The 18696-nt window shown below is 47.2% G+C and overlaps 2 protein-coding genes across 2 annotated transcripts in view; both read left to right on the top strand.

Annotated features, from left to right (window-relative positions):
• Positions 1-18696, top strand: part of DGUOK (deoxyguanosine kinase) — a 149230-nt gene that overhangs the window by 22922 nt on the left and 107612 nt on the right. The window lies entirely within an intron of this gene.
• The window catches only part of TET3 (tet methylcytosine dioxygenase 3), an 88522-nt gene continuing 84206 nt past the window's right edge, over positions 14381-18696 (top strand). The window contains exon 1 of the mRNA XM_063311304.1: positions 14381-14679. The gene's annotated coding sequence lies outside the window, so the exon portion shown is untranslated. The remainder of the gene's footprint in view (positions 14680-18696) is intronic.

Raw genomic sequence — 18696 nt, 5'->3', positions numbered from 1 at the left:
TTATTCAGCAGGAAGAAGTCCATCCATGTGGGGCAGTCAACAACTCTCAAGACACACCCCTTGCAAGTGGCTGTTTAGCAGATTTTTTTTTCACTCCTCATAGATCAGTACACAATCCCTGAGAATGCACAGCTTCTCTGGTCATTTTTGAAGCCATTTTTGGACAGCTAGGACCACTGAGTGGGGCAGAGCTTAACACAGTGAAAGATGTGCACAGAAAAAGAATATTATCTAAAATAGCATTAATGAGCACATTAGAGAAATACAGGTTATTGATCTTACACACCCAAGCACAAAGAATTATACACTTAGACAAAGTAGGTTCAAAAGTAAGTAAAGAGTCTTACTGATTTATTTGGTCCAGTTACATCCATTTCAGTAGAAAAATGATTCTTTCCCTAAACTGAATTGACCCTCAGCCCTCAATGCTGCTGAAGGCTGCATAGAGAAAGGGGGAACCTCCTGAATTCTAGGTCCACCGCATGGCCCAAGGGAGATGGAAGGAACTACAGCTGCATGCTCCCTTCCCAGATGGTGAAGGAGGAGGAAGCAAGGAAATGTTGGAGGGGCAACAAACAGCTTCCTCCAGAAGCACATAGAGAATTTGCATCCTAGAGTGAACTCATCCACATGCTAATGAGGCATGCTGATTTGCTGGGACCTCCAACAATTTTCCTGCTTCCTTTTTGAACCACCCAGGCAATCCCCTGTTAGTAATGTCATAAGGCTGCCCACATCCATGATCTGATTGTGGATGAGGAGACCTGACATACCTGAGACTTGGGTGAGCCCCGAGGGGGGAGTTCCCTCTCAGAGATATGCTCACCTGGGTTCCCAAGTTCCTGACCAAAGTCACTACTGGGGGTTACATGTTAGGGATTACATTGAGGTGATGAGAGTAGTGAAACATACCTAATTTTCCACTCTTATCCTGGTACCCAGCAGCCCGTTTTAAAGTGACTCATTTCTTGCTGGGGAGGGACAAGCCACAGGACATCTGTACAGCTGCTGTATTATTCTAAGCATCTGGTGGATAGTCACTTGGATTCACTCAGAGTTGAACTCCAACAGGGCAAGTCCTGTCAAGATGATGGAACAAGGTCTTGTGTGTTTACCTGGGTTGAATTTGAACCTATGACTCCTGAGGAAGTGGACAAAATTCCTGGGACTGCTAACCGGGCCACCTGTTCACTAGATTCATGCCCCTCCTGGCTGATGAAAGCCATGGGGAGGTGACAAGTGGCTGGTTCTATATAGTATTATCTTTGTTTGGAGAGCGGGTGGACCGCCTGCCTTGAAGGGGGAGGAGTATGTCCCCTCTGCAAGAAGTTTTCACTGGACTCCATAGTTCTGCACAACTTTCATCCAGCCTTCAATCTCCCTTTTTTAGGGAAAGTTATTGAGAAGACTGTCAGGTTTCAGCTTCAGAGGACTCTGGAGGAAATGGATTATCTAGACCCTTTGCAGTCAGGTTTCCAATCAGAATACAACAGAGACAGCACTGATCATGCTAGTTGATGACGTCTGGTGGAACTAAGATGGGGGTAATGCGACTGCTCTGATTCTCCTTCATTTCTCAGTGGCTTTCAATACTATCGGCTGTGGTATCTTCCTAGACTGCCTATGAGGATTCGGTGTGCGAGACATGGCTTTCCTCATTTCTCTGTGGTCAGGTTCAGCAAATGCTGGCCAGGGAAGGAGAGACCAAGATATGGGGTGCCTCAGAGCTCAGTGCTCTTGCTCCTACTGCTTAACATCTATATGAGGCCATGGGGTGAGGTCACCTGACAGTTGGGATCAGTTATTATCAGTGTGCTCCGGATACCCAGTTGACCTCAGGCCAACCAGGTGATGTTGTCAGGTCTTGATCCAATGTCTGGAGACTAGGGGCCTGGGTGGGGAGGAACAGGCTCAAGCTCAACCCTGACAAGACCAAGGTCTGGAGGGTATTTGGCTGAGGGTATTTGGACATCCAGGTCTGGAGAAGTTCAACCTTTGGTCCTAAATGAGATTGTACTTCCCCTTTTGGTGCATAATTTGGGGATGTTCTTGGACTCACAGATAGAGAGCAGGTGACAGCTATTGCTGGAAAGGTTTTTACAGAAATTAATTTATTGTACTAATTGTGCCCATATCCGGATGGGAGGCCCTTAAAGTAGTCACTCATGCTTTGGTCACTTTGTGTGTGCATTATTGCAATACCATCTACATGGGGCTGCCCTTGAAGACCACTTGGAACCTGCAGATGGTCCATGCAGTAGCATGGACAGTTATGGGCATGCATGCCATGGTATTGTCATAGAATGCCTCCAATAACAATGTCACTTTGTAAGCTCCAATTATCAGTAAGCTTCTGAGTGCAATTCAAGGTGCTAGTTATCACCCATAAAGTCCTCTGTGATACAGGGCCATCTGACTTCCATAGCTTCTGCCTGTCCTATATGATTGGGGAAAGTCAGCAGGCTTTGGATCCCATCAGTTAGATGTCACCTGACAGAACCCAGGAAGCCAATCTTCTCAGTTGCAACATCTGCGCTCTGGAATGATGTCTTCCCCAACACACCCAAGATCCATACGGCCCTCTCCATGACCTTATTTAAACTAGCTCATAAAACCTGGCTCTTCCCACAGCCCTGAGGCTAGAGGGGCTGGCGGACTCCTTGTGAGATATAGGTAGTCCTCGCTTAACGACCATTTGTTTAGCAATGGTTCAGACTTACAACAGTACTGAAAAAACTGACTTGCAACTGGTCCTCACATGGCCATCACAGTGTCCTCACAGTCATGTGATCACAATTCAGGCACTTGACAAATGGTTCTCATTTACGACCATCGCGGCAGCCCCTGCGGTCACATGATTGCCATTTTTGACCTTCCCAGCCAGCTTCTGGCAAGCAACATCAATGGGGTACTGTGTGATTTGCTTAACAACCATGTGGTTCTCTTAACAACTATGTGATTTGTTTAATGACTGCTGCAAAAAAGTCATAAAATCGGGTCTGGATTCGCTTAACAATCACATCGCTTAGCAACCAAAATTCTGGTCACAATTGTGGTTGTTAAGCAAGGACTACCTGTATTTGTTTTGGTGTGCTGGTACTCTTTTTCCAGATGCTTATTTTACTCTTAATTGTTTCATGGTATAGGCTGCCTACAGCCAGATAAAGGCAGGCAGCCTATAAATTTAATAAACAAATAAAAAGCTGACCGTGCATCTGTTTGCAGTAAAGGAATTCTAGCACTTTGCATTGCTGCTGGGGTTCCCAGAGCTTCTGGGAAAAAAATCCTCTGGATGGAGACTGCTAAGCTAATCCTTCCCTATAATGCCTCCTGACTTTCCATAGACAGTGAAATCCTTCTGGGTGGGAGCTTCCTGATGTGTTACATCAGAAGGAACCTGCTTTCAGAAGTGTCTTTTGGATAGATATGTCCCTCAATGTCCAGACTAATTCTACCAAGCAGCTTGAGTGCTTGAGCTGATGAAAGGGGAGGTGCAACAGGAGGTGGGATTTCATCTGAAGTGTCAGGCCAGCTTGTCCCATCTCAACAGGTGATCTTGGTGGCTACAGACAGAAGTCTGCCTTTGGCTGCACTTCCAGGCCCGAGTGTTCTGTGCCCCAACACGTTGCATGTAATTGCTTACACTCCTTGTGCGTTGGCAGAAGGGGCTGTTCAGAGTGCGCTAACGTGATCCTCACAGGCCACTCACGTCTTAGATGTGGAATTCAAGTAGAACAACGTCTCCAGCCTTCTGCCCAGAAGAGTTGCTGTTACTTCATGATTAGCAATCAGGCAAGTGACGCTTGGCCCGATGAACGGGGTGATTTTGTGAATGCTTCTAATTATGAGATAGTGGCCTTCCGTGCGGCAGGGAGACTGTAAACTCCTTTGATCTATCTCTATAGCAGCACCAAACCCATTGCTGCTCAGCCACCTGTCCAAAGAAGGAGCCCGTCATGCTGGAAGTGGCCTTCCAAAATTCTCTGGAGCAGATAGTGTGATCGCCCTCAACTGCATTCATTATTTTATGGCAACGAATGTTGCTGAGGTTGCTGTTTATTTTATTTATTGGTTTCTCAAATTTACACTACCGCCCATCTCCCCCCAAAGAGGGACTCTGAGCTGTGTACAATAAACTCTGTTGCTGGGCCTCTTGCTCCAAGTCCTTTTTCAGATTGCCAAGGTGATAATGGGTTCTGTATCTGTGCTGAGGTGGTGTGCTCACTGACTGGACACATCCTTTCCCATTCACAAGTTCTTGATCTGCCACAAGAGAAGAAGAAGATGCCTCCTTGTCCATTTCACTCCATGGCAGCCTTTCTCTCCTCTGAATGGTCTGGCTCCAGTTACGACATTTTCCACTGGTACTGAAACAAAGGCTCATATGAACAAGATAATCCAGGCAAAACTCATATTCAGCTCTTTGAGGAATGGGTGGCAGAGAGGAGGTCTGCCTCTACCTCTGCCTCTCAGTGTGCTGGCTTGCCTGGACTAAAAGGCAGTTTGTTTGGACTTTTAGAAGTTGATTTTGTAGTTACATTGCTTGAAGAGAATGATGGTGCTTTGGTGCTTCCTTGCATAACAAAGGCTATAGAGGGTGCTCTATGTTTATTTTTAGATTTTTATTGCTTCAGGATTTTATGCTGGCCTATATCTAGCACTATCTTCCCTCAGTTCTCTCCCACACAACTCTGAGAGTGACCTCGAAAGTGGACTCAACAGCAAGTTCCCATGGCTGGCTGAAGGTAGATTGCAACCTCGGTCTCTCAGTCCAGTCCAGCTGCTTTGGGTACAAAATGCAAGACCCAAAATGTCAGCTGGAATCTCAGATCCACAGCTGGACAGTACCTTCATTCACTCGCCAAAGGACCACAAAACAGTGTGCAAAAGCTTGGGGGCTCGGGAAGAGGCCAGACAGAGGAAAAGAGGGTTGTGGCAAGCCTCACCCCCTTTCTCCATGCATTGGGATGTTGTGCCCCACACCCCCCAGGGCTGGAATGGCAGCGCGATGCTGCTCTGGTCACTCTGATGAGGGCGGTGAGAGCCCGAGGATGTGGCACCCCAGCCCCAGTGATGCTCCCTTTCAAGGGGTGCTTCAAGAAAATCTCCCGGTGATGGAACAGTGACCCAGGGGGATTCTTTTTATCTGGAAAGTTGGAAAAGCACCAACTGAGGTCGATCCCTTCCCTTCAGGTTAAGGCACAACCCATCTTTACTATTACTTTTTGCCCAAAAGTGGATGTGGAGACTGGGGGAAAAAGTTTCTACGAAGGCAAGGCTGCAAAAAAGCTCCAGCCCATGCTGAATAAGGAGCCCGACCTCTCAGTGAAAAGAAACACCCAGGTCGGTCTTTTCTGTCTTGTTGGCAGGGCTGCAACTGGGGGGGTGGGCAAGCGGGCCATGTGCCCCGGGCGCTGTGCTGGGGGGGGGGGGTGTCAAAATGGGCACGGAATCCATGTTTGCCCTGGGTGACACAGACCTTAGTGGCGGCCCTGCTTGTTGGCCACAGAAATGTCCTCCCTGCCAGATTGTGACCAATTCCCCAGTGTCTGCATGTTGTATTCCTGTTCCTGGAGGACAGTGACTGCACATCAGAATGTCTGACTCGCCCGTGGCCTTCTGAGGAAAGTACCAGGCGCAAGCAAGGTCTCTTGCAACAGCGCCGCACGTTATATTGGGCAGCAGGCCTGCTGGGGTCCTGCCCTGCTGCCTCGGGTGGGGTGCAAGCGTGGCGGTTCCCCTGGGCCTGTCTGCCTCGGCCCCCGTCGCCCGGTGGCTCCCAGGGCTGGTCTCGGGGCCCGAGGGGCAGCTGCCCGGGCCAGGTGGCCCCCTTCCTGCGGAGTGGCAGTCACGGATCTGGGCAGAGCTGAAGCAGGCCTTTCCCGCGACTTGAGGTAGGGGAGGAGGGCTGCTGGCCGAGCGAGCGTGAGCGGAGAAGACGGTCGTGCACCCGGAGAGCTCCGCCCGCCTCCTCCGGCATGAGTCACCCGAGCAACACCTGGGAGCGGGTCTGCCTTCCGGCCTCATTTCAAGTATTTCTAGATTTGAGAGGGGGAAGGAGGCAGCCCAGTTTGTTTAACAGAGTCTGAGAAAAGGCACGTGATTTCGAAGCCTTGCCAGCACATCACCCCACACTTACGAGGCACACCGTCGTCGTCGTCGTCGTCGTCGTCAGAGATGCGTTTGGATCGCCACCTACACCGTCAATTACCAAATCCACCCACGCGGCGGCGGCGGCGGCTCTTTGAACAAGCCGGCGCCTGCCAGCCTGTAGAAGCTCGCTCGCGATGGAAGGCGGCAAATGCCGCCTCTTCCTTTCCCCTCCCTCCGCAGTCCCGGGCAGCCTCAGAGGCCTAATGTCTGAGGCAGAAAACCCAAAAGTCACCTCCCACCTTGTGGCTTTGCTTTAACAAGGCGTGGTACGTGAGCCCCGCTCCGCAGCAAGTGAGAAACACCTCCGGTCAGCCGGGGGTAGCCCCAGAAAGCCGTCCGTCGAACCCGCTCTGTCCGAGGCGGGCTCTGTGCTGCCGACGCTCTCGCGGCCGTGGCTGGGGCGGCTCGTTCCGGGCCCTCCGTCTCCCGCCCAAGTTGCCGGGCTCCAGTCAAAGCGCTTCACTTGGCAGTTTCCCCAAAGGCTCTGAACGGTGGTGGACAGACGGGCAGGTGCAGCAAGTAGCAATGTACATTTTTCTCCCTAAGCTGCAAAACCACCAGAACATAATACTGTTTAGTCAACTTCTACCTGTCTTGTCCAACTGGATATCATGAGAGACTTGTCAAACCCTTTACTGAGATCAAGGTACACCCCACCCACCTCATTTCCTTGCTCTACCAAACTAGTCACTCTGCCATAAAAAGGGACAAGGTTAGTCTGACACAACTTCGTAAGTATCAAACCTTGGTTAAAATATTGTACACAACTGGAGAGGGGAAATGGGAGTATGTTAAATGAGCTTTTTGGCTTAACATCTTTTGTGAATACAGGCATGGAATGGGCAGAGAACAAGCAGGGTTGTTAAGACAGTGCAGAAATCCACCTGTGGCATGGAAAACAATCCCTAGGTATTTAAAGGTCTTGACTTGTTCTATTAGATGGCTTTTTAACTGCCAGACAATGTGTCAAAAACCAGGATCTTGATTTCTGAGTAGTTGATTTCTAGCATTTCTTCTTGACAGTACTCAGCAAGTGTATAAAGTGCTCACTTCAGCCCAATCTGCGCCTGGGAGAAAAGCAGAGCATCATCTGCATCTAGAACAATAGAGATACGCCAGTTTCCCAATTTTGGTGGACAGAGAGTTGTATTGTTCAATTTGCCTACAAGGGGGTTGATGACTAGGTTAAAAAGGAGGGGAGCTAGAATGCGCCCTTGTCTCACACCTCTTTTGACTGGGACTTCCTTGGTGCAATGTCCGTGCATGTTACATCACACCATTTGAGAATTTTTAGGGAGTTTGTAGATGAGCCCAAACAACCTCCTGTCCATTGAGGAAGAGTTCAGCTTCTCCCATAATTTAGATCTGGAGAGGAAACTGAAGACACATCAAAGGTCAATGAAGGCTGCATAGAATGCTGAGTGGGCTTTGGAGGAAGATTCCTCAACTGAACGTCAAAGAGTCAAAGTGTGGTCAAGGAGTGAGCGGCCTTCTCTGAAGCCTGCCTGCTCATCAGCCAGAATGTTCTCTTCTCTGATCCAGTCCAAAAGCTTATTATACAGGAGTCTAGCATATAATTTACTGACCACACTGAGAAGGCTAATGGGACGGTACTTGGCAGGTCAATCTCTATTTCTTTTTTTATAGATGGAATCACCAGGGCTAGACTCTAATCACTGAGGAATTAATATCAATCAAAGTTTATTTATGGTCCAGGACCAAACACAAGAAGACCACCAATAATGCAATCAATATAATAAAATAATTTTTAAAATTGCAAGAAAATTCTGAGACAATTAACAGCGAACAGTTAATAGCATGAGAGAGGAACCAGGTGGCTTCTAAGAGCTGTAGCTATTGATAGAAATTTTGTGACCTTCTTAGAGGTTTCTGAAGAGTGGTCATGCAAAAGAAGGGTAATGACCCCTGGTCACAATGACAGTTGTACAATTGTGCACACAATGGCAAGTGTGGCTTTCAGATGGGAGGCTTATATATCCTCCAGTTGTAGCCCTAATAGGTAATACCCCAATGCAGGCCACAGTAAATAGTCTCCTATGTGGGGCTTGTAAAATATTGAAGAAATATTTAGAGAAAGTCCAGGGGTGGAGGAAGTGATTGTGCTATAAAAGGGGTGCAAAACATTGGCTATATCCCAAATCCTTTGTTTCAATTCAACCAAAATTTTATCAGTGCCCAAAGTAGATAATGCTGGGAAGGAAAGTCTGCAGTATGCTAAATCATCATTAATTTGTCTTCTTAGGGTAGAAGAGAACCTGTCTAGCAAGGTGAGATTGACCAAGGAAGATCCCCAGTAGACTTGCTTCAGCCAAAATCTGAGGTGACAAAGTCTTAATCTAGCCCCAAGGAAAATGTAGCTCAGTTCCAGTCTTACTAGAAACTGAATAAAGGGCTTGTAATAAGGTTTAAAAAAATGACTGAATTTCTGCTAAGCTAGAGACTCCTTAAAAGGCTGAGCACCATATAGCATCCCAGAACTTAAGCTTTAAACAGATTAATAGCTGCTGGGACATAACTATTTCCAGATGGACCTCCAAATTTAGCAAATGCAAGGGATGCTTTTTCAGTCATTACTAGTATCTCTCTTGTTTGAAAGACCAGCAGGTAGAAGATTGAAAATAGACACCTAGTTTTAACCTGCTCAATATGTTTGCCATTAATTGTCTGTCTAATTGGGGCCTTAATGTGTTTCTTAATGAATACCAATACATTGTTTTAGAATAGTTTATTTTGAGGCATTCTCTGGAGAAGTAAAGTAATAGAGGTTTGAGGCCTCTTCAAAGGCCTACTTGGGTTACAGACAGCACAGCTGCATTGTCTGCATAAAGAAGCATAGAGATGGGGTGGTTAATTTAGACAGCTAATGGTTTTCTCTTGGTAGCTCCCATCCAAAACAGGCTCTCATCCAACAATTAGGCAGCTGTGTATAATCAGTGAGGACTGTGTCCAGGTGAGGCACACCTGTCCAGAGATGCTCCTGTTTTCTTTCCTCACCCTATTATTATTCTGTTCCCATAAATCTGAAAGGCAGTTCAGACTGCCTGTGACATATGTCATGAGTACTGATGGCAAGCAGGAGGGGGCCCCTATCCAGGGGGGAAAACGCATGCGTAGTACTGAGGAATTAAGCAGCCATTCAAAGAGACACAGATCAGACCCGCCCTAACTTTTGGGGTTCATCTGTCTGGGTTTTTCCCACGCTTCTTCAGTTTGTTAGGATTTTCTGTCTTACGTAGCAGTAATAAAGCACTAGAGACCTGCTCCTCATCTCAGCGTGATTCCTAACTGTTAGGACAACATACAAGTGTTCATACAAGCTTTAATTCTGCTTTAAAACACTGGTTCTCATTATATAGCCTAGGGCAAGGGTAAGCAGTCTGATACCCATGGGCACCAAAGTGCTTCCAGGCATCTTTAGGGGTTCCTGCCAAGGTTGATTTGTTTTAATTTTAAAAAAATAGATGGACAGCAGGAATAATACAGAGCACCAGCCATCTCATGAATGCCTTTGGGTCCCACGTAAGGCTCCAGAGGCATTCTTAGAAAATAATTGCAGCAATCTTACTGTTTGGGGAGGGACTGGCCATGGCCACCACTTAAGCCATCCCTGACCAGTGGGCCATCCAGCCGTTGTTCAAAATTCTCCAGCAAGGGGAAGGCTGCCCTGTTCCACTGCTTAATGGCTCTTATGGCAGGATATTCCTCTGGATATTCAGCCTGAATCTTCTTTCCTTTAATTTCGAACTGGTGGTCCTTCTCCAGCTCTCGGTTCCAACTGAGATGGGTCCCTCCCCTGCTTGCATGCCACAGCTTTTGGGATATTTATAGACGGATACCCTTTCTCCCCGCAGCCTCCTCTTCAGCAGGGTGAATGTGCCTGGACCCTCCATTTGCCCCTCATGGGGTCTCCAGCCCTTTTGTCATTCTGGTAGCTCTCCTCTGAACCTGGTTCAGCTTCTCCATGTCACTTTCAAAGCGTGGTGCCCAGAATGGATGTAGTCCTCCAGATGTGATCTGACCAGTGCAAAGTACAGTGGAATTTAATTTAATTTAATTTAATTTAATTTATTCAAATTAGGCACCACTGAACTCCAAACCTGACTCTGGGAGAATGCCCAGTTCGTTCTCTAGGGGGTGGAGCATCTCCTAGTAGTCACCAGAGGCTCCCAGAATTTGGAACGTGTTCACTGTTCTCTGATTCCCTGGGTCTTAGTGGCTTATTATTTATTTTGTTTGTTTATATCATCCCCCAACCCCCTAGCTCCCTGCCAGGTTTCTGCCCTTGTGACTATAAATCATGGTTTATGGTTTAATGTGCTGTGCAACCTCAGCCCATTCAATAAACCCCAGGTTTAAACTGTGGCTTCACATGCTGTGTGAACACAGTCAGGACACCCCACGCCCCCTCAGAGCTTGGCAGTGCCTGTTTCCTGGCAGAAGGCTGCATGCCGGGGCTTCCAAGCAGGCACCCTGGAGCGCTGAGTGGACTTGCAGGGTGGGTGGGAGAGCAGCACTGGAGGGAGGAAGGGAGGCACTGCATACGAGCTTCCCCAAGAATCAGCCCCAGCGCCTTTGGGCTGTCCTTGGATCCAGTTGTGGACGGATGCCCTGGACCAGTGCCTGGGCATGATGGAAGGAGGGTGCCAGAGTCTAGTCTCACCCAGCTGGCCCTGCAGTCCACAATTGTCTCTCTTGATACAAACCCTTTGGAGGAGATACACATTAAAAGAAAAAGAAAAAATGCTTTGTAGCTACTTTGTTCAAAATTGTTGTTATTTTGTATAAGCTGAGCCATTCCTTTATTTTAAAACTCTTCTGAGCTGATATTGCCATTAGGTATATAACGCTGTTTACTTTTGTGTGATGCTGTGTGTGCACATGTGCTTTGGTCACTTAAATCTGTACAAGAGTTTTATGCAGTAATGCAAAAGGACACATTTAGCATTTTAACATTATCACATTGCCCATTCTGTTTTGTTCAAAGCGGTGGAGTGTTTGGGCACTGATTTTTGTATAATGTGGCACTTTCTACCAGCTTGTCATTAAATAGAAGGCAAAGAGAGATGATGAAAAACATTTTTGTGGCAAATGATAGAGGCACCCCTTTAGGCAGAGTGGAGCTCTCCTGCTGTTGTCATTCTGGAGGTCACTATCGATGAGAGGGGAGGGTGACTGACCACTGTTTGGGGTTTTGAAAGGGGTCTCAACAGGGGAGGAGGGCTTCAGCCTTAAGAGTCTTGCTGACCCGCAAAGCCCATCTCTCTCTTGCCCTCCCCATCCCCAGGCTGTCTCTTCTGTCAGCACAGGGGCATTGGTGGTTCGGGCTGCTTGAGCATTGGTCGTGACTGCTCCTTTAAGATCTAAACTTCGGTTGTACCACGTGTCCTAAATATTTCCTTGTCTTGGTGGCATCCAGGTTTCCTATCCTTGCTCCCCGCAAGGGATAGGAAACCTGAATGCCACCAAGGCATTGGTGTGTGTGTATGTGGACAGTCTCATTCCATATCTGTTGAATCCATGAAAACAAATTTAAATTTTCAAGGGAATGCGAACAGTATTAAAATCAAGGAGTATAATCATATTAAATGTGTCTCTAATTAAAAAATTTGTTCTAAATAACCTGATATTATTCATGTCTACTTGGAAGTAAGATATGGAGTACTGCAGTTTGGGGGGAGCTGGAAGGGGCCACAGATTAAAGCTTTTTTGACAGATGCTGTCTGGCTCCCCCTTGGATGCTGTGGCTATCTCGCTAGGGAATGGGTTCCACTGCTGAACCACGCTCAGTCTCAGAAAGCTTTGTAGTTGCAGCAGTTGCCTGGTGTACGTAGCTGTCCAGACAGAATGCAAAGCAAGGCAGGATTGGAGCAGGGAGTCCTCAAATGGAAGGTCACTAAAAATCTCAGGGCTGCAAACTCTTCTGGAAAAGTGGAAAAAAAATTGGAAGAAAGCTATGGCAAACTATCTTGAATACTGCAGGGATTCATCCTGGTAAGCACTAGGAGTTAAAGCTGACCTGAAAGCAAATAAATAAATAGGGAATATTTAGTACCCTGCATCTTTGTGCATAAGTAGTTCAAAGAAGAAAAGTGGAGTGGAACTTTAAACCTGTATGTAAATTAAGTTTCTAAGTTGGGTAAAGATGGAAAGTAGTATCTTGCCCAGCTCACCTGAGACGTAAAATCTTCCTTCCTTCCCTCTGAGACGTTTCTCTTCCAACAGGCCTTGTAGAAACTCCTTTTCATGAAAACTGGCTGTGGTCATTGGTTCAATAGTCTTTTGCCCTTTGAAACTGCAGAATGCCCAGAAGTAAAGACTTCTGCTCTTTTAAATGGTACACATAGAATAGCCTCTTCTCTTAGCATTTCATGAAGTTTTATGGAAGCCTTGAAGTTTTACAAGCTTTCATCAAGCCTTAAAGAACAACAGAAATTACTCGGGAGCACAGGGAAATCAGTCTCTCTTGGTCACTCTGTGTGCGCCCCGGCTATTCGCTGATCAGCCTTTTGCTGGATAGTGGCATCAGATGTGGGGAGAAGTCTCCGTCACCTCGCTGCTGATACTAGCAGCAAGGGAGTCATGACTTCCCCTTCAGGTACTTTAATACTGGCAGGGTGACACTGGTGACACTCTCTTCTTGCTAGCGATCATGTACCTGTGTGTGTGTGTGCAGGTGTGAGCAATAACAGTCTATTCACCAGGAGCCTCTCCATTCATGCAGCCCTCAGGGAGGAGGGCATGGATACCTCCAAATGCCCATCGCCACACTAGAGTTGCTGCCACATTTTCTTCTGGTTCATGTTCAATCTCTGGCATGCACAAACAGGCTCTGCAAGCAGTTCACAGGCATCTGCTTGATCCCAGAAATGACTCAGATTGTGAGGCAGGAAAGTCTTTGGTTTGGGCAACTGGTTTTGGTCTGAGAAGGATTCTGCATAGAACAGAAAATGATCAGCTACAAGGGTTTTTGTTTTTTTGCAGGGCACACTTCCATGTCTTTCTCATACCTGTGTGAGTGACTTAATCTGGGAATGAGAAGTATGCTGAAGGTATGGAGCCATCCTTCCTAATATCTGTCTCTCTCTCTCTATATAGATGCAGTATATATCTATATACTTGAAATCCCTCTGTTGCATTTGGGACACACTTTGTATTTCTGGAACAACAATAAGGCTTCTGCTGCTCTTGTCTGCAGTGTGCTCTGTAGGGCTAAAAGTGGATTCATAAATGACCCCTCATGATGGGTCATTAATCGTCGTTTGTAGAATAATCCCTGTTGGCTAGGTTCATCCATCAAACCAAAGCCATTGCTGACAAGTTCTAGTGCCTGGATTCACACATTACATTAAACCAAAATGGTTGACTTTCTGTTGGCTTCTAGTTTGGTGTATCCTGCATACCATGCAGCACCCTCCTGTTGAGCTTCAGCAGGTAGAGTGCCTCTGCACATAAGTGCTCCATTTATGTCTTGATATGATTAATGGTCACCCATGAATGTGATGTAGCCCTTAAAGACTGAGTTGCAGTTGATCTTCATGAATGGATTTGTACAGTGCATATTTGAACCCAGAGTATTAATTGCTGATCTTTAGACTGTGGCAGACATTAAAACAACAGCAAATAGTGAAAAGAACCCAGTAACTAATGGTTTTGGGAGGCAAACATCGTGTTTCTGTTGACCCTGCTGAAGAGAGTAAAGCATCCGGCCCACCTTTCGGGGGTGGGGGCACAACCGCCGAACCACCGCAGGCGCTCTGAAACGGGAAGGGCTGTCAGCTGGCCCCGAGGTGCCTGTCTTGTTCTTCTGGCCTGGTGTCAGTGAGACCCGAAAGGAAGGAGCCTTCGCCCTCGGGGCTGCTTGGTGTCCAGCCCCAGCCCCCCCATCCCCGTGTTGCTGGGGGAGCTTTCTCTGCTCCTGGGAATCCCAGCCCTCTGAGGACGGAGCAGCAGAGCCGGCAGCAGCGAGGCTCTCCTCTCTGCCGGGGGAAGCGTCTGGCGGGCCGGGGCGGGCCGGGCCGGGCCGCCCGGGCCGCGCCAGGAGAGGCGCGAGGGTGTTTCCGGGCCTGCCTCTGGCAGGTGAGCGCTTCGAGAGGAGGGGACAAGAGAGGGCGGCGGCGGGGGCTGCCCCGCTGCTCGGTGTGGGCTGGCCCGGGGCGGGGCGGGGCGGCGCTTCCCCTCCCCTCCGTCGGGCGGGCGAGCGGGCGGCGGCGGCGGCGGGCTGGGCATGCATGTCACGTCCACCCTGTTTGCTTCTTGGGGAGGGGGACGAGGGCTGGGAGCTTGGCGGCGTGATAATGACTCTGGCGTCTGGCAGGAGAAAAGCCCCCGACTGCCCCCGGCTGTCTGCGAGGCAGCTTCAAGGAGAATGAGGCAAGATGGCTGCTCGGTAGCAGTGGAGGCTCGCCGGGGCTGAGGAGGGCTGGGGCAGGCTCGGGAGAGAGAGGCGAAGACGGGGGCTGCTGGCTGGCAGCGCGGAAGGCCTGAAGAGGACGCGCACTCGGCAAGGTAACCGACCGCTGTCTTACTCGCCTCGGTAGGCCGGCTCCGCGCCGCTCGCCTCCCCCTCTCCCCCTCCTCCTCCTCCTTCTCCTCCCAGGGGGGTTAATCCGAACGGAGGATGGTCATTAAATCGGGCATTACAGCTCTTTCAAGGAGCTGCTTTGGCTCCTTTGCTTTTAAAAATCAGTTTTCTTAGTTTAAAAATTTTTCCTCTTTGCAGCTGGAAATAAAGAACAATAAAGAAATTGGCACACAGGCACAAGTGCCAGGAGCAGAGGTACCGGGGTTTTCCTCCTCCTTTTCAAAGACAAAAGCTGTAATGAGATGGGTGGGGGGAGGGAGGTGCCTGACTCGTGAAATTGTTGTAAAGCCATTTGGTTTGGGAGGCTTTTATGTCTCTCTGTGGGCTTTCTTTCTCTGAGCTTTTCTGAATGTGGAAGACATCTAAAATGGTGATCTTTCCTCCAGGCTTATGATGGACAGGCTGTAGCCTGCTCTGTCCTTCGCCCCCCCCCCCCCATCTGTCGCTGGTGAAACTAGCAAAGGAGCCAAGACTCTTCCCTAAGGCAGCAGCAGTGACATCATCCTGATGTCACTCAGTGACTGCCCTAACTTTTCTGTGATGCAGCTTAACAATCATCACAACTTAGTGATGGTGGAAAAGAATCTTGGGTTTCTTAGTTTGGGGGGATGCCAAAAAGAAGATGCTTCACATAGTTTGGTCATTTAGTTGTTCACGGCCAAATGCCAGTTTCTGTCTTTGTTACAAGGATCTGTGCCAAGACGACCTCAGCGGCAATTAGCTTGCCACCCATGCGTGCGGAACTGATTTGTATCTCAGATCTGGGAGCAGCTCCGTGAGAAAATCCCTAGGAGTAGGCAGTTTGTGATGATGAAACTCTTAACTCAGCATTGCAGCTTGTGGTGGTTGGAGGTTCTTGGGGAAGCTCTGAGGGGGAGGGGAGTGAACCCCAGAGGGTGCATTTGGTGGTCAGCACGAATGAAACCCACGTGGGGATCCTATGTGACTGCTACAGCTGAAGCAGAAAGCAAGGTTCATGGGGATGCATCTGCTGCCCTTCAAGTCATGTCCATCAAGTGACTGTGCACAGAACAGCTGGATGTTTCTTTAAGCATCGGCAGCCATGTTAGATCGTGGGGGGAGGGAATCCAGATCCCATGATAGCAGCACTTCAGCCACCAAAGCCATGGTGAGGATTCTTTTCATTGCAGGCAGATCAGCAAAAGGGAGGGGAAGTGGAAGTGCTGAATTTGCCCCCCAATCTGCAGCATGAACTGGAGAGCAGGAGATATTGCCTGCTCTATATTCAGTCAGCCTCTTGAGATGCCAGACAGTTGTGGGATACATCTAAGGCTAGTCTAAGGCTATTTGGACATGAAAGCAAAACCTGATTTGCTTTCATTGCTTTTAAAGCTAGGGATTAATAGTAGAATGATTAGGAACCATATTAAGCAGAATTATTCCTTGATTTGAAAGCATGTGATTCTCCCCCCATCTCATTTTCTAGCTGTAGGAAATTTCACTTTCAGGATCCCTCTTTTGAACAGCTTCATAGTGCTACTTCTAAAGATTGCTCTTCTGCCCACTTTATAGTGAATCACTATAAAGAACTCCATTGTTGGCTTAAAATTTTCTAACTTTTACATTTTTCTTAATAAAAAAAATTCTCAGTCCACAGTCTCAAGATTCCTTTCTGAATTTTTAATTGGTTGCTGTTCTGTGTTTTCAGCTTACTTTTTAAAAGAAATATGCTATTCTTTGGGAGGGAAACCAAGATTTATTTATTTAATTTCTATAACCGCCCACCTCAACAAGGGACTCTTGAAGATACATTTTGAAAATACAAAATCATGCAACTAGAGTTGCCAGGGGCAAATTTCCTGCTCAGAGGAGAACCCAACATAAGGCACATGGCTGTCCAGCTTCCACTTGAAGGGGAGCCAATGGTCTCTCCAGATCCTGCCCCCCGCAGGTTTTCCACTGGGTATGTCTGGAGCATTGGGAAGATCCATCCATATATGATGCTGGGACTCAGCCTCTGATTTTGGCCTTATCAAACTGCTCAACATGGGGGAATACTTGGGTTTTACATATTTGCTAGTCTTACTTGTTTTCTGTTTGTTTACCTTGAGTTTTCTGGCCAAGATGTTTGACAACGGCTGTTCAGAGTTAGCTGAAACATACTAAAAGTTGGTGTGGTTGGACCAGGAATGGGAAGATGCAACTTCTAGTCCCAGACTCACTGGGGAGCTTTGGGAAGTCATTCTGAGCCTCAACCCTTCACAGGGTTGTTGCTAAGGGGAAAAATAGGAGGAGGTAGTGTTCTATTTGCAATTTAATGTCCTTCCTTTCTTCTTTGGCAGCAGAAGGAGCTAAAAAGAAGTTAATGAAAGATTGCAGTTAAATATCTGGATTTTAAATGTTGTGCTTGGTTGGAAGGTTGTGTCTTACTTTTTGCCCAGCTACCAGTTCATCCCATTGTATGTTCTGTGGCACTAGAGTGCCCAAGTCCAGCCTTCGAAGTTTATACACAGTTCCTCTTTGTTCTTCTTCATTGCAAAAGTCTAACGCAGAAGCTGTATAACCAACAGATTAATTTTAGTTGTTATGTACAGTTGCCAGGAGACAGAATGTAAGAGAGGCAAATCAGGGAGAGAACTGCAAGGTGGCCATTGAGAATTGGTCTCTCAGCAGGGCTGGGTATTGATGGTCCGCATCATCTGTGTCATAGTGCAGTTAAAAAATTAACAGTTGCAAGTTTTGAATAAAAAGAACAAAGGGATTTTTGATAAAACGTGCCATTGGTAATATTGCTCATCCCACATTTTTAATAGGCTCATTAGAATTCTAACAATGAAATCAGCAATCTCAGAATGTTTGTGAAGGTTAACTCATTCACTGCTATAGTTTGACTCGTTCCCTTCCTGAAAAAAAAAGTCATCTCCATATTTCCCATCCTTCGGGGAACTGGCCTTAATTAGCTGGGGTACAGAACCATATGCAAACGCAAACAAAGTGCATACTTATAGACCTTCTGGTATGAATACCTGCAAGCAGGTAACTGATGCAAGTCAAAATGGCAGAGTTGGAAATAAAGGAACAAAAGGAAGTTCTTGTATGTCCCGGTGATGTTGGGAGAGAAGGAAATGCAGAGAGCATTAATGCTTGGACTAATGACTTGGCCATGTTACAGAAATTCTTCTGGAGGTCCCAACTTTGCAGGCAAGCTCAAAATCATCCGCATTATAAGCATGCTTTGTGCGTGGGAACAGCCATCTATCAGACTTCTTCATGAGAGACAAATAAATATTTGTGTGGTATGTAAGTGTGGGTACATGCTTACTAGTGTCCCTTGGTTTGGTCTGGAAGTCACTTACAGGCATATCTTCTCTGTGGTGGAAGTGAGAAAGTATTTGGGTGTGTATGTGCTGATTTTCATGGAGGATAAATTATACAAATAAGGCCTCTCTGCTTCCTTTCATTTGCCCAGCAAATCCTAGTTGCTCTCTGGTGAAAGAGAGCCTCTTGGGTTAAACTTTTATTCTCTTTTGTTAGCCTTGTTTTATTCCAGGCAGAAAACTTTGGGGGGTGGGGTGGGGCATGGGGGGAGGGAAGAATTAAAGAAAACAAAATATATTACTTCTCAGCTAAAGTCTAAAGTGATATAGTCGTAAATTTTGCTGTCTCATACTAGGGAACATATCGGCTAGCTCTGAACTTCCTTTTTTCCCCTTTCAAACATGCTTGTCTGACATTCTTGATGCATTCCACACAACTGCCTTTGCGCTGCCTGTACTTGAGGAGGAGGCAGATACTTGGCATTTACTGAGCACATTTTTGGTGTCCAGATGAGCTCTCCTTCCATGAGAAAAATTATCTAAAGCCATGTTACATGAAACAGCTGTAATTTACTGTTTTGGCATAAAAGACATGATGCTCTGATGAACTCATTCCCCCTCTGTATCCCTGCCATTCCACTAGATGCAAATGAATGAAGGGAG

This window comes from Candoia aspera, chromosome 9, assembly GCF_035149785.1.
Source record: "Candoia aspera isolate rCanAsp1 chromosome 9, rCanAsp1.hap2, whole genome shotgun sequence".
Lineage (NCBI taxonomy): Eukaryota > Metazoa > Chordata > Lepidosauria > Squamata > Boidae > Candoia > Candoia aspera.
Note: the sequence above shows the minus strand (reverse complement) of the source record. Positions and strands in the feature narration are given on the sequence as shown.